The sequence below is a fragment of the Dendrobates tinctorius genome, unplaced genomic scaffold (assembly GCF_039654945.1).
Source record: "Dendrobates tinctorius isolate UK_male_01 unplaced genomic scaffold, ASM3965494v1 ptg000103l, whole genome shotgun sequence".
Classification (NCBI taxonomy): Eukaryota; Metazoa; Chordata; class Amphibia; order Anura; family Dendrobatidae; genus Dendrobates; species Dendrobates tinctorius.
The window spans coordinates 24,840,838-24,857,265 of NW_027361771.1; positions in this window are offsets into that span (position 1 = coordinate 24,840,838).

Here is a 16,428-nt window from a genome sequence, read left to right on the forward strand (position 1 = left end):
AATTTGTGTTTGCAATCATTTTCAGGAAGAAACTGAGTATTATCTGACAGAATTGCAGGGGTGTCAATACTTTTGGCCACAACTGTAGTTTTCTTAACAAGTTTTTTGACAGCTACGCACCTGCCAGATAACCACTGCTGCAATGTCAATGTCTGCTGCAGATCCTTCTTGTGTTCTGACCTATTGTCACTGGCACCCTCTTCCCCCAATGGATGCCAATCCAGGTCAACAACTGGGTCATCCATGACCTCGTTTTCAATGTCATCTGCACCTTCCTATGTACCTTCCTCTGTGTCACCGTGTAAGGTGGTATAGTATGCGGGAAGGAGCACCTGAGTTTCATCAGGGTCTGATTCGGGCTCAGTAGACTGCGAGGGAAATGTAGTGCTATGGGTGAATGTACCAGCAGAATCATCTTGCAGTGGCTGTGCATCAGTGCACTCCATGTCAGATTCATCTTGGACAGGGGAATTCAGGATTTGACTTGATAACCCAGGAATGGTATGTGAAAAGAGCTCCATGGAGTAATCTGAAGTGTGTGCTGCAGCATCCTTCACTTTTGGTGTGGGTGAAGGACACAAAGAAAGGTGTTGTTCCTGACCAGAAGCCTGCACTGACGACTCTGTGCTTGCAGTTTTTGTAACTTCAGATGAGGAGGCAATAGAGCTGGAGGCTGTTTCGGCAAAGTAAGCCAAAACCTGTTCCTGATGCTCCGGCTTTAAAAGCAGTTTACCTACTACCAGAAAAGGGAACCTTAAAGGCCTTCTTGTGACAGACAATGACGCAGGCTCAACACCTCCTGCCTTAGCTGCTATTGTGCTTTTGCCAGAACCAGCCGATGCACCACCACCATCAGTACCAGCTGCGCTCCCCTGCCCACGTCCGCAGCCTATTCCACCAGACTTCCTCATGTTTGGGAAAATGTACCAAAAAAAGCAGCAGAGAAATGGTACTGTATGAGTAGCGTACAGCTGTGTAAGGTGTATGTAAGAAGTGAAATCTCCGTATATATTTTATGAGTCACAGACGCTCACACAGTATGTATTTCACCATAATTCAACAAGCAGATGTACGGTACTGTATCAGAGGTGTACAGCTGTATACATTGCTGGTGAAACTGTTAATCTCCGTATATATATTTACGGAGTGTCACACGCAAACGCTGACTCTGTATAGATGTGACTGTGATAAGAACAGCAGATATACAATTCTGTTTGAGAATCGGACAGCTCAATACGTTGTATGGAGAAAAGGAAATGTCCGTATATGAATTTACGGAATGTCACACACACACGCGGACTCTGTGTAGATGTGACCATAATAAGAACAGCAGATATCCGATACTGTTTGAGAATCAGACAGCTCAATACGGTGTATAAAGAAATGGAAATGTCCGTATATGTATTTACAGAATGTCACACACACACGCTCACTCTGTGTAGATGTGACCATAATAAGAACAGCAGATATCCGATACTGTTTGATAATCGGACACCTCTATATGGTGTATGTATGGAAAAATGTTAATCTCGTATAGCATGTGTTTGTCCGTGATACCAGCCGGTACGTGGTAGTGTGTGAGGAGCGTACACCTCTATACGGTGTGTGCAAAAATTTACGCTCAGTAACTACTGTGCAGAGAAAAGAAATTTTTTTTTTTGCTTTTAAAAAAGCAGTCTGCACAGCAGTGTGCAAACAGCAATGCAGCTATCAGGGAGCCTTATAAGGCAGCCTAATAACCAACTGAGCTGCTGCACACAAAAGTGTGAAAAAATGAATGCTTGGTAACTGTGCAGAGAAAAGGAATAAAAGTTTTTCTGCTTATAAAAAAGCACTCTGCACAGCAGTGTGCAAACAGCAATGCAGCTGTCAGGGAGCCTTATAGTTTATATAGCCTTATCTATTATATCATCCTTTTTGGCATTTGATTGTGGATTAAATTAGATCACATTACGCCAGTTTACTCATATGTGAGGATTTTTTGTAGGATGTTTATATATGTAATGCACGATATACAGTTTTGATTAGATCTTTTTCCTTGCCCATGCTGTTATGTGCGGTGTCCACTCAGTGGTTTGTTAACCACTATTATTTGTACCCACGATTGTCAATTTTATATCGACCTAATATGTCAGGCCTGATCTGTCTTTGCATGTTGTTATTTTAATTGTGTTTTTTTTTATATTGTATATAGTGTTGAGCGATACCAGCCGATACAGAAAAATATCGTATCGGAATGGATCGGCCGATCTAAAAAAAGTATCGGGTATCGCCGATTCCGATACCGGAAGTCCCATTCAAGTCTATGGGACTTCCGGTATCAGAATAAGAAAAACCCTTTTCTGTCCTTGTACAGCCTCTCGGGGGTGTGTACGGACCTTCCGGGGGTCTGTGCCGGCCTGCCGGGGGTCTGTGCTGACTTCCCGGGGGTCTGTGCGAAATGCCAGGGGTCTGTACCGGCCTGCCGGGGGTCTTTGCCGACTGTCCGGGGGTCTGTGCAGGCTGCGGGGGTCTGTGCAGGCATCATCCGATGGGACTACAAGTCCCATCGGGCTATGCCTGCTACCATGACGGTGATTGACACATTAGCCAATGATGGGACAGTAGTAGTCCCATCATCCGGCTAATGTGTTGAATGTAAAAAAACAAAAAAAAACATACTACATACATACTACATACATACTACATATATACATACAACATACATACTACATGCATACTACATATATAGATACTACATACATACTACATATATACTTACTACATACACACTACATACATACTACATACAAACTACATACATACATACTACATATATAGTACATACATACAACATATATACATACTACATACATACTACATACATATTACATATATACATACTACATACATACTACATATATACAGTACATACTACATAAATACTACATTACTACATACATACTATATATATACATACTACATACATACTACATATATATACTACATACATACTACATATATACAACATATATACATACTACATACATACTACATATATACATACTACATACATACTACATGCATACTACACATATACATACTACATACATACTACATACATAATACATATATACTTAACACATACACACTACATACATACTACATAAATACATACTACATACAAACTACATATAAACATACTACATACATACTACATACATACTACATAAATACATACTACATACAAACTACATATATACATACTACATACATACTACATATATACATACTACATACATACTGCATACATACTACATATATACATACTACATACATACTACATATATACATACTACATACATGCTACATATATACATACTATATACATACTACATACATACTACATATATACATACTACATACATATTACATACATACTACATATATATACTACATACATACTACATACATACTACATAGAAACTACATACATACTACATATATACATACTACATACATACTACATATATACATACTATATACATACCACATATATACATACTACATACTTACTACACATATACATACTATATACATACTACATACATACTACATATATACATACTACATACATATATATACTACATACATACTACATACATACTACATATATACATACTACATACATACTACATATATACATACTACATACATACTCCATACATACTACATCTATACATACTACATACATACTACATATATACATACTACATACATACTACATACATATATATATATATATACTACATACTACATACATACTACATACATACTACATATATAAATACTACATACATACCACATATATACATACTACATACATACTACATATATATACTACATACATACTACATATATACAGACTACATACATACTACATGCATACTACATATATACATACTACATACATACTACATACAGTTGTGGCCAAAAGTATTGACACCCCTGCAATTCTGTCAGATAATACTCAGTTTCTTCCTGAAAATGATTGCAAACACAAATTCTTTGGTATTATTATCTTCATTTAATTTGTCTTAAATGAAAAAACACAAAAAGAATTGTTCTAAAGCCAAATTGGATATAATTCCACACCAAACATAAAAAAGAGGGTGGACAAAAGTATTGGCACTGTTCGAAAAATCATATCATGTGATACTTCTCTAATTTGTGTAATTAACAGCACCTGTAACTTACCTGTGGCACCTAACAGGTGTTGGCAATAACTAAATCACACTTGCAACCAGTTGACATGGATTAAAGTTGACTCAACCTCTGTCCTGTGTCCTTGTGCGTACCACATTGAGCATGGAGAAAAGAAAGAAGACAAAAGAACTGTCTGAGGACTTGAGAAACCAAATTGTGAGGAAGCATGAGCAATCTCAAGGCTACAAGTCCATCTCCAAAGACCTGAATGTTCCTATGTCTACCGTGCGCAGTGCCATCAATAAGTGTAAAGCCCATGGCACTGTGGCTAACCTCCCTAGATGTGGACGGAAAAGAAAAATTGACAAGAGATTTCAACGCAAGATTGTGCGGATGTTGGATAAAGAACCTCGACTAACATCCAAACAAGATCAAGCTGCCCTGCAGTCCGAGGGTAAAACAGTGTCAACCCGTACTATCCGTCGGCGTCTGAATGAAAAGGGACTGTATGGTAGGAGACCCAGGAAGACCCCACTTCTTACCCCGAGACATAAAAAAGCAGGCTGGAGTTTGTCAAAACTTACCTGAAAAAGCCTAAAACGTTTTGGAAGAATGTTCTCTGGTCAGATGAGACAAAAGTAGAGCTTTTTGGGCAAAGGCATCAACATAGAGTTTACAGGAGAAAAAAAGAGGCATTCAAAGAAAAGAACACGGTCCCTACAGTCACACATGGCGAAGGTTCCCTGATGTTTTGGGGTTGCTTTGCTGCCTCTGGCACTGGACTGCTTGACCGTGTGCATGGCATTATGAAGTCAGAAGACTACCAACAAATTTTGCAGCATAATGTAGGGCCCAGTGTGAGAAAGATGGGTCTCCCTCAGAGGTCATGGGTCTTCCAGCAGGATAATGACCCAAAACACACTTCAAAAAACGCTAGAAAATGGTTTGAGAGAAAGCACTGGAGACTTCTAAGGTGGCCAGCAATGAGTCCAGACCTGAATCCCATAGAACACCTGTGGAGAGATCTAAAAATGGCAGTTTGTAGAAGGCACCCTTCAAATATCAGGGACCTGGAGCAGTTTGCCAAAGAAGAATGGTCTAAAATTCCAGCAGAGCATTGTAAGAAACTCATTGATGGTTACCGGAAGCGGTTGGTCGCAGTTATTTTGGTTAAAGGTTGTGCAACCAAGTATTAGGCTGAGGGTGCCAATACTTTTGTCTGGCCCATTTTTGGAGTTTTATGTGAAATGATCAATGTTTTGCTTTTTGCTTCATTCTCTTTTGTGTTTTTTCATTTAAGACAAATTAAATGAAGATAATAATACCAAAGAATTTGTGTTTGCAATCATTTTCAGGAAGAAACTGAGTATTATCTGACAGAATTGCAGGGGTGTCAATACTTTTGGCCACAACTGTATATGCATACTACATACATACTACATATATACTTACTGCATACACACTACATACATACTACATAAATACATACTACATACATACTACATACAAACTACATATATACATACTACATACATACTGCATACATACTACATATATACATACTACATACATACTACATATATGTATACTACATACATACTACATACATACTACATATATATACTACATACATACTACATACATACTACATATATACATACTACATACATACTACATATATAAATACTACATACATACATACTACATATATACAAACTACATACATACTACATATATACATACTATGTACATACTACATACATACTACATATACACTGCGTTCCAAATTATTATGCAAATTGGATTTAAGTGTCATAAAGATGTAATTTTTTGTTTTTCAAATAAACTCATAGATAGTATTGTGTATCAGGGCTCTTTGGATCACTGAAATCAATCTCAAATTCCTGTGATAATTAGTTTACCAGGTAAGCCCAATTAAAGGAAAACTACGTATGTTCCACATTATTAAGCAGGGCACAGGTTTCAAGGAATTTAGGAAAGAAAAAGGACCTCTCTGCTGCTGAAAAGCATCAAATAGTGCAATGCCTTGGTCAAGAGATGAAAACATTAGATATTTCCCAAAAATTTAAACGAGACCATCGTACTGTTAAGAGATTTGTGGTTGATTCTGAGCACAGACATGTTTGTGCTGATAAAGGCAGAATGAGGAAGGTTTCTGCCAGGCAAGCTCATCGGATTAAGAGAGCAGCTGCTAAAAAGCCATTACAAACCAGCAAACAGATATTTAAAGCTGCTGGTGCCTCTGGAGTCCCTCGAATCTCATGGTGAAGGATCCTTCAAAGGCTTGCTGTGGTGCATAAACCTACTATTCGGCCACCCCTAAAAAGTGTTTACAAGCAGAAATTGTAGCAGTGGGTCCAGACATACATGAAGACTATTTTTCATACAGTCTTGTTTACTGATGAGTGTCGAGCAACCATGGATGGTCCAGATGGATGGTTGGTGGATGGCCACTATGTCCCAACAAGGCTGCGACTTCAGCAAAGAGGAGGAGGAGTCATGTTTTGGGCCGGAATCATGGGGAAACAGCTGGTAGGGCTCTTTAAGGTTCCTGAAGGTGTGAAAATGACCTCTGCAAAGTACTGTATATAGAGTTTCTGACTGACAGCTGTCTTCTATGGTATAAAAAGCAGAAATGTGCCTTCAGGAGCAAAATCCTCTTCATGCATGACAATGCACCATCTCATGCTGCAAAGAATACCTCTGAGTCATTGACTGCTATAGGCATAAAAGGAGATAAACTCATGGTGTGGCCACCATCTTCCCCTCACCTCAACCCTGTAGAGAACCTTTGGAGTATCATCAAGCAAAAGATCTATGAGGGTGGAAGGCAGCTCACATCAAAACAGCAACTCTGGGAGGCTATTCCAACTTCATGCAAAGAAATCCAAGCAGAAACTCTCCAAAAACTCCCACGTTCAATGGATGCAAGAATTGTGAAGGTGATGTCACAGAAGGGTTCCTATGATAGCATGTAACTTGGCCTGTTAGGATGTTTTGGAGTTAAATAGCTTTTTTGTTCAGTGAATGTGACCTCCTAATGCTGCAAAATCCACAAATGAACATTTTCAGTTCTTTAAAACAGATCAAATGTTTAGAAATTCTACTGTGCCTAATAATTTGGAACAGTGCAATTTGAGTTTTTATTCATTTTGGAGATTATACTGTTATCATTGGGAGGTTTCTTCAATAAAATTTGATGTATACTCTAACGGGTGATGACTTTTATTAGACTGACTGTCATTTGTACTGACTATTTAGGAAAATCATAGAAAAATATCATTTGCATAATAATTTGGAACACAGTGTATACATACTACATACATACTACATATATACTACATACATACTACATATATACTACATTCATACAACATACATATATACTACATACATGCATCATACATACTACATACAACATACATACATAGTACATACATACATACTACATACATGCTACATATATACTACATTCATACAACATACATATATACTACATACATACAACATGCTACAGACATACAACATACATACTACATACAATACATTCATACAATACATACATATAGACATACAGTACATACAACATAGAGTACATACTCACCATTACTTGTCACTTTGATCCCCGAAGCCAGTGTCATCTAAGGAAAAATATGAAAATAACAAACCTCCAAATACACCCTGATCCGCAGAAATCCGCGAGTGAGTGTCCCACGCCGATCTTCCGTGGAGAGCAGCAGCATCAGCTGATGCGACCGCTCTCTACGGGGCTCAGGAATCCAGTGTCGGGAGGTAGGTATCCTTCCGCACTGTATTCCTCCGCCACTGTAAAAAATAGTCCCTGGTCTCACTTTATGGCAAATGCTGCATGGGAACTTTTTCACACAGCAATGCCAAAAGTGAGACTAGGGACTATTTTTTTACAGTGGCGGAGGAATACAGTGCGGAAGGATACCTACCTCCCGAAACTGGATTCCTTGAGCCCCTAGAGAGCGGTCGCATCAGCTAATGCTGCTGCTCTCCACGGGAGATTGGCGTGGGAAACGCGTGGATTTCTGCGGATCAGGGAGTATATGGCTTGTTTGTTATTTTCATATTTTTCCTTAGATGACACTGGCTTCGGGGAACAATGTGACAAGTATTGATGAGTATGTACTCTGTGTTATATGTACTGTATGTCTATGTATGTATTGTATGAATGTATGAATGTATTGTATGTAGTATGTATGTATTGTATGAATGTATGTATGTTGTATGTATGCTGTATGTAGTATGTATGTAGCATGTATGTAGTATCTATGTATGTTGCATGAATGTAGTATATATGTAGCATGTATGTAGTATGTATGTATGAATGTAGTATATATTCAGCATGTATGTAGTATGTATGTATGTATATTGTATGAATGTAGTATATATGCAGCATGTATGTAGTATGTATGTACTATGTATGTATGTATGTTGTATGCATGTTGTATGAATGTAGTATATATGAAGCATGTATGTAGTATGTAGTATGTATGTATGAATGTAGTATATATGTAGCATGTATGTAGTATGTAGTATATATGTATGTTGTATGAATGTAGTATATATGAAGCATGTATGTAGTATGTAGTATATATGTATGTTGTATATATGTAGCATGTATGTATGTTGTATGAATGTTGTATATATGTAGTATGTATGTATGTAGTATGTATGTAGTTTGTATGTAGTATGTATATATGTAGCATGTATGTAGTATGTATGTAGTATATATGTATGTTGCATGAATGTAGTATATATGTAGTATGTATGTAGTATGTATGTAGCATGTATATAGTATGTATGTAGTATGTATATATGTAGTATGTATGTAGTATGTATGTGATATAAATGTAGTATATATGTAGTATGTATGTATGTATGTAGTATGTAGGTAGTATGTATATATGTAGAATGTATGTAGTATGTATGTAGTATGTATGTAGTATATATGTATGTTGTTTGAATGTAGTATATATGTTGTATGTATGTAGTATGTATGTAGTATGTATATATGTAGCATGTATGTAGCATGTATGTAGTATGTATGTAGTATGTATGCAGCATATATGTATGCTGTATGTATGTAGTATGTATGTATGTAGTATGTTTTTTTTTTTACATTCAACACATTAGCCGGATGATGGGACTACTACTGTCCCATCATTGGCTAATGTGTCAATCACTGTCAGTGTAGCAGGCATCGCCCGATGGGACTTGTAGTCCCATCGGACGATGCCTGCACACACACAAGACCCCCGGCAGGCCTGCACAGACCACCGGCAGCCAGCACAAGCCCCCCGGCAGGCCCATCCAGACCCCCGGCAGGCCTGCACAGACCCCCGGCAGGCCCGCACAGACCACCGGCAGCCGGCACAGGCACCCGGCAGGCCCGTACAGACACACGACAGTCGGTACAGACCCCCCCGCAGTCGGCACAGACCGCGCATCATGATGCGCACAGACCGCGCATCATGATGACGTCATTTCAGCAGCCAATCACAGCCATGCCAATAGCTAACATGCCTAACAGGATGTGCCCACACTTCTGAGGATTCCCATTGGCTGAATCAAATCGAGCAGGCTGATAGCTTTATGGGAACTTCCGATTCTGGTATCCGATGCGAAAAAAGTATCGGAAGTCATTATCGGAATTCCGATACAGCTAATATCGGCCGATACCCGATACTTGCGGTATCGGAAATCTCAACACTAATTGTATATCTTTTTGTCTGTCTGGCATTTATGTTCAAAAAAGCTTTTTGTATTTTTCATCTCTTGTTATAAACTTCTGTGAAGCACCTGGGGGTTCAAGGTGCTCACCACTCATCTTGATAAATTCTTTGAGTGGTAAAGTTTCCAATATGGTGTCATTTGTGGGTTTTCACTGTTTAGGCTCAGCAGGTGATCTATAAACTTTACATGATGCTCGCAGACCATCAAAGTCTAAGTTTCAAAATGTCACTCTTTCCTTTCCAAGCCCTGCCATGTGCTTAAACAGTAGCTTTCCCCCACATATGGGGGGGTACCTGTGTTCTTAGGAGAAGCAATTTTTTGGTTAATTTTCTCCCTATTTCTCATTTTTCCTTCTTTCCTTCTGAGCTTTGCGCTGTGCCTTTAAAGTAGTTTTCATTCACATATGGAGCATTGTTCTACTCATGAAAAATTTCATAACAAATTTTATGCTTAATTTTCTCCTGCTATCCTTGCTAAAATAAAAAATATTGGGGTTAAAACAATATTTTTATCAAAAAATATATATATTTTTTTACTTTCATGGCTCAACGTTTTATACTTATTTGAATCTCCTGGGGTTCAAGCTACTCACCACAGATCTAGATAAATTTCTTAAAGGGTATAGTTTCCAAATTGTGGTAACTTGTGGGGGATTTCCAGTGTTTAGGCACAACAGGATTTCTCCAAACGCAACAGTATCGGATCTTGATTCCAGCCAAATTTGCATTAAAAGAGTAATACTATGCTTCTTCCCTTCCAAGCTCTGCCATGCACCAAAACAGTAATAGGTGTACTCAGGAGAAATTGAGCAACAAATTTTGGGTTCTATATTCTCCTGTTACCCTTGTGAAAATGAAAAATTTGGGGCTAAGGCCAGTTTCACATTTGCGCTTTATAGCGCAGCGACGGCCTGCGCACAGCCGCCGCTAAGCCCCGCCCCCTGCCGGCTCCCTGCCCACCTTTTCCGGTCATCGCCGCCTACTAGCGCACATGGACACTTGCAATCTGCGCACCCTATCTTTTGCATAGGGTCAGGGGCTCAGTCAACCTCCAAGCTAGATGAAGCACTCCGTTCCAACACTCCGCCAACATGTGCCTTTTCTAAACGTCTCCCTCTATTGCTACACAACCCCTTTAACATAGTCAATATCTTTGTAACTCCGAACGTCTTAAAAAAAAATAATTCCTGCTATTCCATTTGATTGGGCTAAACCTCTATGCCTTTAATGTCTCCTCCACCTCCCCCAATACATTCTACATTATTCTTAGTTGTTTTCCTTCATGTAGAATTAACCAACAAGGAAAGAAAGGGTTTATTTTAATTCCAATATTTCTGTCCCATTGACTTGCATTAGTTTCAGGTATCGGAATCGGCGATATCTGATACTTTTTGGGTATCGGTCCGATCCAATCCGATCTGATATTTCCCGATATTGGAAGGTATCGCTCAACACTACTCAGGAAGAGTTCAGAAATCAATATATTGTGGAATAACCATGATTTTTAATCACAGCTTTCTTGTGTCTTGGCATGCTTTCCATCAGTCTTTCACACTGCTTTTGGGTGACCTTATGCCCCTCCTGGTACAAAAATTTAAGCGGTTCTTCTTTGTTTTCAGGGCTTGTGATTATCTATCTTCCTCTTGATTACATTCCATAGGTTTTCAATGGAGTTCAAGTCTGGAGATTGGACTGGCCATGACAGGGATTTGATGTGGTGGTCCTTCATCCACACATGGCTTGACTAGGCTGTGTGACATGTCCTGCTGGAAAAAAAACAGTACTCAGAGTTGGGGAACATTTCCTGAGCAGAAAGAATCAACTGTTTTTCCAGGATAACCTTGTATGTGGCTTGATTCATACATCCTCCGTAAAGATTAACCTGCAAAATTCCAGCCTTGCTGAAGCATCCCCAGATCATCACCGATTCTCCATAAAATTTCACAGTGGATGCAAGACACTGTGGTTTGTATGCCTCTCCATGTCTCCGACTAACCATTAGACGACCAGGTGTTGGGTAAAGCTGAAAATTAGATTCACCAGACATTACCTTGCTACCAGTCCTCTATGGTCCAAACCTTATGGTCATCCCGGTCAGTGGAGAGTCGTTTTCGCCCTCTGCCGGTCTGCAGCTTTGTTGTCCATAATGTCTGCTGCTTGACCTTGTTGTAATGAACTGCCATCTTAGAAACTTTAGGGATGGAGGCAACAAGATGCTCACTGTATCCCTCTGCTAGTAAAGCCAAAATTGAGCCCTTCTTTTCTTCACTCAAGACTTTTCTTTTCAACTCCTTTGGTATGGTTAAAAGTTATTTTTTCATTCTTATTACTTTTGGGATATTACTAGCACTTGTTTTGCCATCCAGCTTGTCCTATTGCAAGAGGATTGTGAACACCACAGCAGGATTTCTATACTTTCCTTCGTTAAATAAGATTTGGTGTACTCTGATTGGAATTCAACTGACACTGGAATGGAATGGCTGTCAGATATGTAAAGAAGCTGATTTTTATAAAACTGTACAGTGGTCTCTTAATTTTTTGCCAGAGCTGTAGGTACCCTAAAGACAGTTTATGTGGTCCTTTAAAAAATGGATTTGTAAATTTTATTGGAAAAATGAGAAATTGCTAATCAACTTTTAACATATGTAAATATTATTTATTAGCCATTTTGTGTGACAAAACTCTCTGGTTTATGTGTATAAAAATTAAAAGTTCCAAAATTGCAAAAACTTCACCAAATTTTTTATAAATTTTCTCAATGAAACAAAAGTCATGTCAAACAAATTTTATTTCCATCATAAAGTACAAACTGTCATAAAAAATATTCTTAGAAGCAATGGGATCCATTGAAGCGTTCCAAAGTTATTACCATATAAAGTGGCACTGGTTAGAATTGTAAAATTTGGTGTGGTCATGAAGGTGAAAACAAGTTGGGGCTGAAGGGTTTAGTAGGTGGAGGCATAACCTGACTGTAACATGCAGCCATTACCTGATGGGTATGTGGTGCACTTACAATGCAAGCCAGGTCCATGCACCCACTATTCTTAAGAATTGAATGGTTGGTTTTACCTCTTGTGGTTTGACCTTGAATGTGAGCAGGTAAATGGTATGCCACAAAAATGGTAACTGAGTACCCACTTAAGGATAAGTGTACAAAATAACTCTAAATATAATGAATTATAATGCTTCCTCAGAGATGACATAAACATGAAACGAGCCAGCTTTGAAGTGCTACAAAGTCTGCTATACTCTACAAAAGAGGGTATAAAACCCTAAGGTTTCCAAGGACAATATCCAACCCCTGAAGAAGAAAACTCAAAATATGCATTGGCGTGAGGGGCAGAGGACCAGCATTCATATTCTTCACATTATCAGGGATCGTATTAAATATTTTTTTATTTACTATATGAGTGGTAGATTATTTCCATAGACCATTTAAACACAGTGCTTAGATATTGATAACTAATTGTAACTTATAGTCACATGATTTTATTTGTTTTTTTTCCATATAAAATATGATGTGATATGCTATATGTATAATTGATATTTATTGTTTATACTTTCATCATGATATACACTGTGAAAATCTCTTTTAATGCCATTTTGGCTTGTGAATGTATTGAAGGATTTACTGCTGTTACTTTACACTGAATTGTGCTATTTTCTTCATTTTGTCTTAGGGAGGGTTAACATCACCCTTTTCCATAAATTCAGTGTCTCCATCAGGGCTAATGACTGAACCCACACAAAAAGGGATTTGTGAGAATTTGTTGATGGGGCCATTGACTATACTAATGCAGACAGTCACAGTGTGGTATGTTGTGCATAATTTTAGGCTCAATCTGCCTCGTTGAGGCGGGCAGCCATTCATTTTTTAAATCTATTTTTTAATATCAACTTGTCAATACAATATCATTATTTATATATCTTTTTAGTGTACAAATTAGTACTTCAATGCTTTTGGACTAATACATTGTTGCCTATTTTATAAAGATTTTCAAAAATTAATTTTGTAAGCCAGAAAGGAAAACATTACAGGACTGTATATATTTTGTTTTTACTTTTTTTTCCACACCATTTAAATATATATTTTTTCTATTTTTGCCAGTTAAATATTGCTTATCATATTCCTCTAATACTTTTCTACCTGTTAATTATTCTTGTATTCACAGAATAGTCTTTGAAGCAATTATAAAACTCTTTCTTCCCTGATTGGAACCCTATTATGCAGCAGTTTTAAATTACAAAAGAAGATTTAACAAAAATAGAATTGCCTATTTTCATCAAAAATACATTTCCGTACTCATTAAATTATTTTCATGGCATAATACAATTGTTGCAATAGACATTAGAGAATAAAATCAGTTTGTGAAATAACATATCCATATCTGAAATTGGCCTAATTCCGACCACCTCAGATATGATCTTCATTGCTCATACTATAATGCAAGAACGTAATAAAGTTTCTTAAAGAAAAAAGTACAATCAAGTAAAGCATTTTTTCTCAATGATTAACCACTTAGTGACCAAGCCAATTTTGACCTTAATGACCAAGGCAATTTTTATAATTCTTACCACTGTCAATTTATGAGATTATAGCTCTGGAAGGCTTCAATAGATTCCACTGATTCTGAGATTTTTTTGTACTTCATGTTAGTGGTAAAATTTATTTGCTATGACTTGCGTTTATTTAGGAAATTAATGGAAATTCGGCAAAAGTTTTGAAAAGTTAGCAATTGTCAAACTTTTAATTTTTGTGTCCTTAAATCTGAGAGTGGTATCACACAAAATAGTTAATAAAAATAACATTTCCCACATGTTGACAATACAGCAGCACAATTTTGGAAACCTCTTTTTTGCAAGGAAGTTATAAAGATTTAAAGCTGACCAGGAATTTCTCATTTTTCCAAAAAATGTAAAAAAACAATTTTTTAGGGACCACCTCATATTTGAAGTGAGTTTGGGGGTCAATATGACAGAAAATACCCAAAAGTGACATCATTCTAAAAACTGCACCCCTTGAGGTGCTCAAAACCTCATTCAAGAAGTTTATTAACCCTTCAGGTGCTTCAAGACAACTAAGGCAATGTGTAAAGAAAAATTTTACTTTTTTCACAAAAAATTTACTTTAGATCCTAACTTTTTTATTTTCACAAGGATAACGAGAGAAAATGGGCCACAAAATTTGATGTGCAATTTCTCCAAAGTATGTCGATAACCAGTATGAGGTGGACAGCCACTGTTTGTGCGTATAGCAAAGGCTTAGAAGGGAGGGAGTACCCTTTGACTTTTTGAACGCAAAAAGTCAAATGGCATTTTGTGTTTGGAGGACTCCTGGTGTACCTAAACAATGGAAAAACCTCAATTCTATCTCCATCCCTAACACAGCTCTACCCCTAATCCTAATCCCAACCCTAAACCTAATCCCAACCCTAACTCTAACCACAACCATAACCCTAACCACATCCTCAACATCACCCTAACCGAAACACCCCAACACAACTGTAATCCCATCACAACTCTAACCCCAGCACAAGCATAGCCCCAACACCACAAATATAACCTCAGCAAAACCCTAAACCTAGCCTTAACCCTAACCCTAGCTATAACCTCAACCCTAACCCTAACTGCAAAGAATGGAAAAAATACATTTTTTATTTTATAACTTTTACCTAACTAAGGGGGTGACAAAGGGGGGTTTGATTTACTATTTTTTATTTTGATCACTGTGATAGGGTCTATCACAGTGATCAAAATGAACCAATAGGAAAAATCTCCTATTGCTGCCAGGTACCGGCCAGCAGATCCCAGCAGGAGCACTGTGCATGCACCTGCCATTTTCTGCCATGAAGAAGATGCCAAGGGCTCGGGGACCAAGCTGGAGGGTCCAGGGATGGCTGAGTTACCCCAAAGTTTTTCTGAAGCTGGGGGGCACAATACCCTTATTTCTCAGTGTCATTAAAAAGCGGCGATGTGGATTGAGGCCGCTTAACTACCCCTGTCTAAAGGCATATTGGTGGACATTACAGGGTTAATTAACTAGCAGAGTTTAATTCTGGGTAGTGGGAGTCTTTTTGACTCTCATATATACTGGATACACAGTATTCACCTACCTTGGCTTTTTACCTATTTTGTTACATTGCAACTTGTTTTTAAATATTTTGTAATCCAATTTTGTGTGTGATGCATCGGCACTAAATAATATAAATTGATGAAGTGAAGTGAGAAAAATATAGGTATAATTTACATTTATGGGATCACATAACTGAAAATTGTCATGTGCATATATACTCATTTACTTTGCTATGAAGCTTTCAAAAATTTGCAGTGCAATCAATTACCTTCAAAAGCCACAAATTTAAAGAAAGTAGGACAACCTATGTGCAATCTGAGTTACATTAGAAACAAATCTTTTCTGAATGAGCAAAAAATCCCAGTGGCAAGATGTGGAAAGCTCATA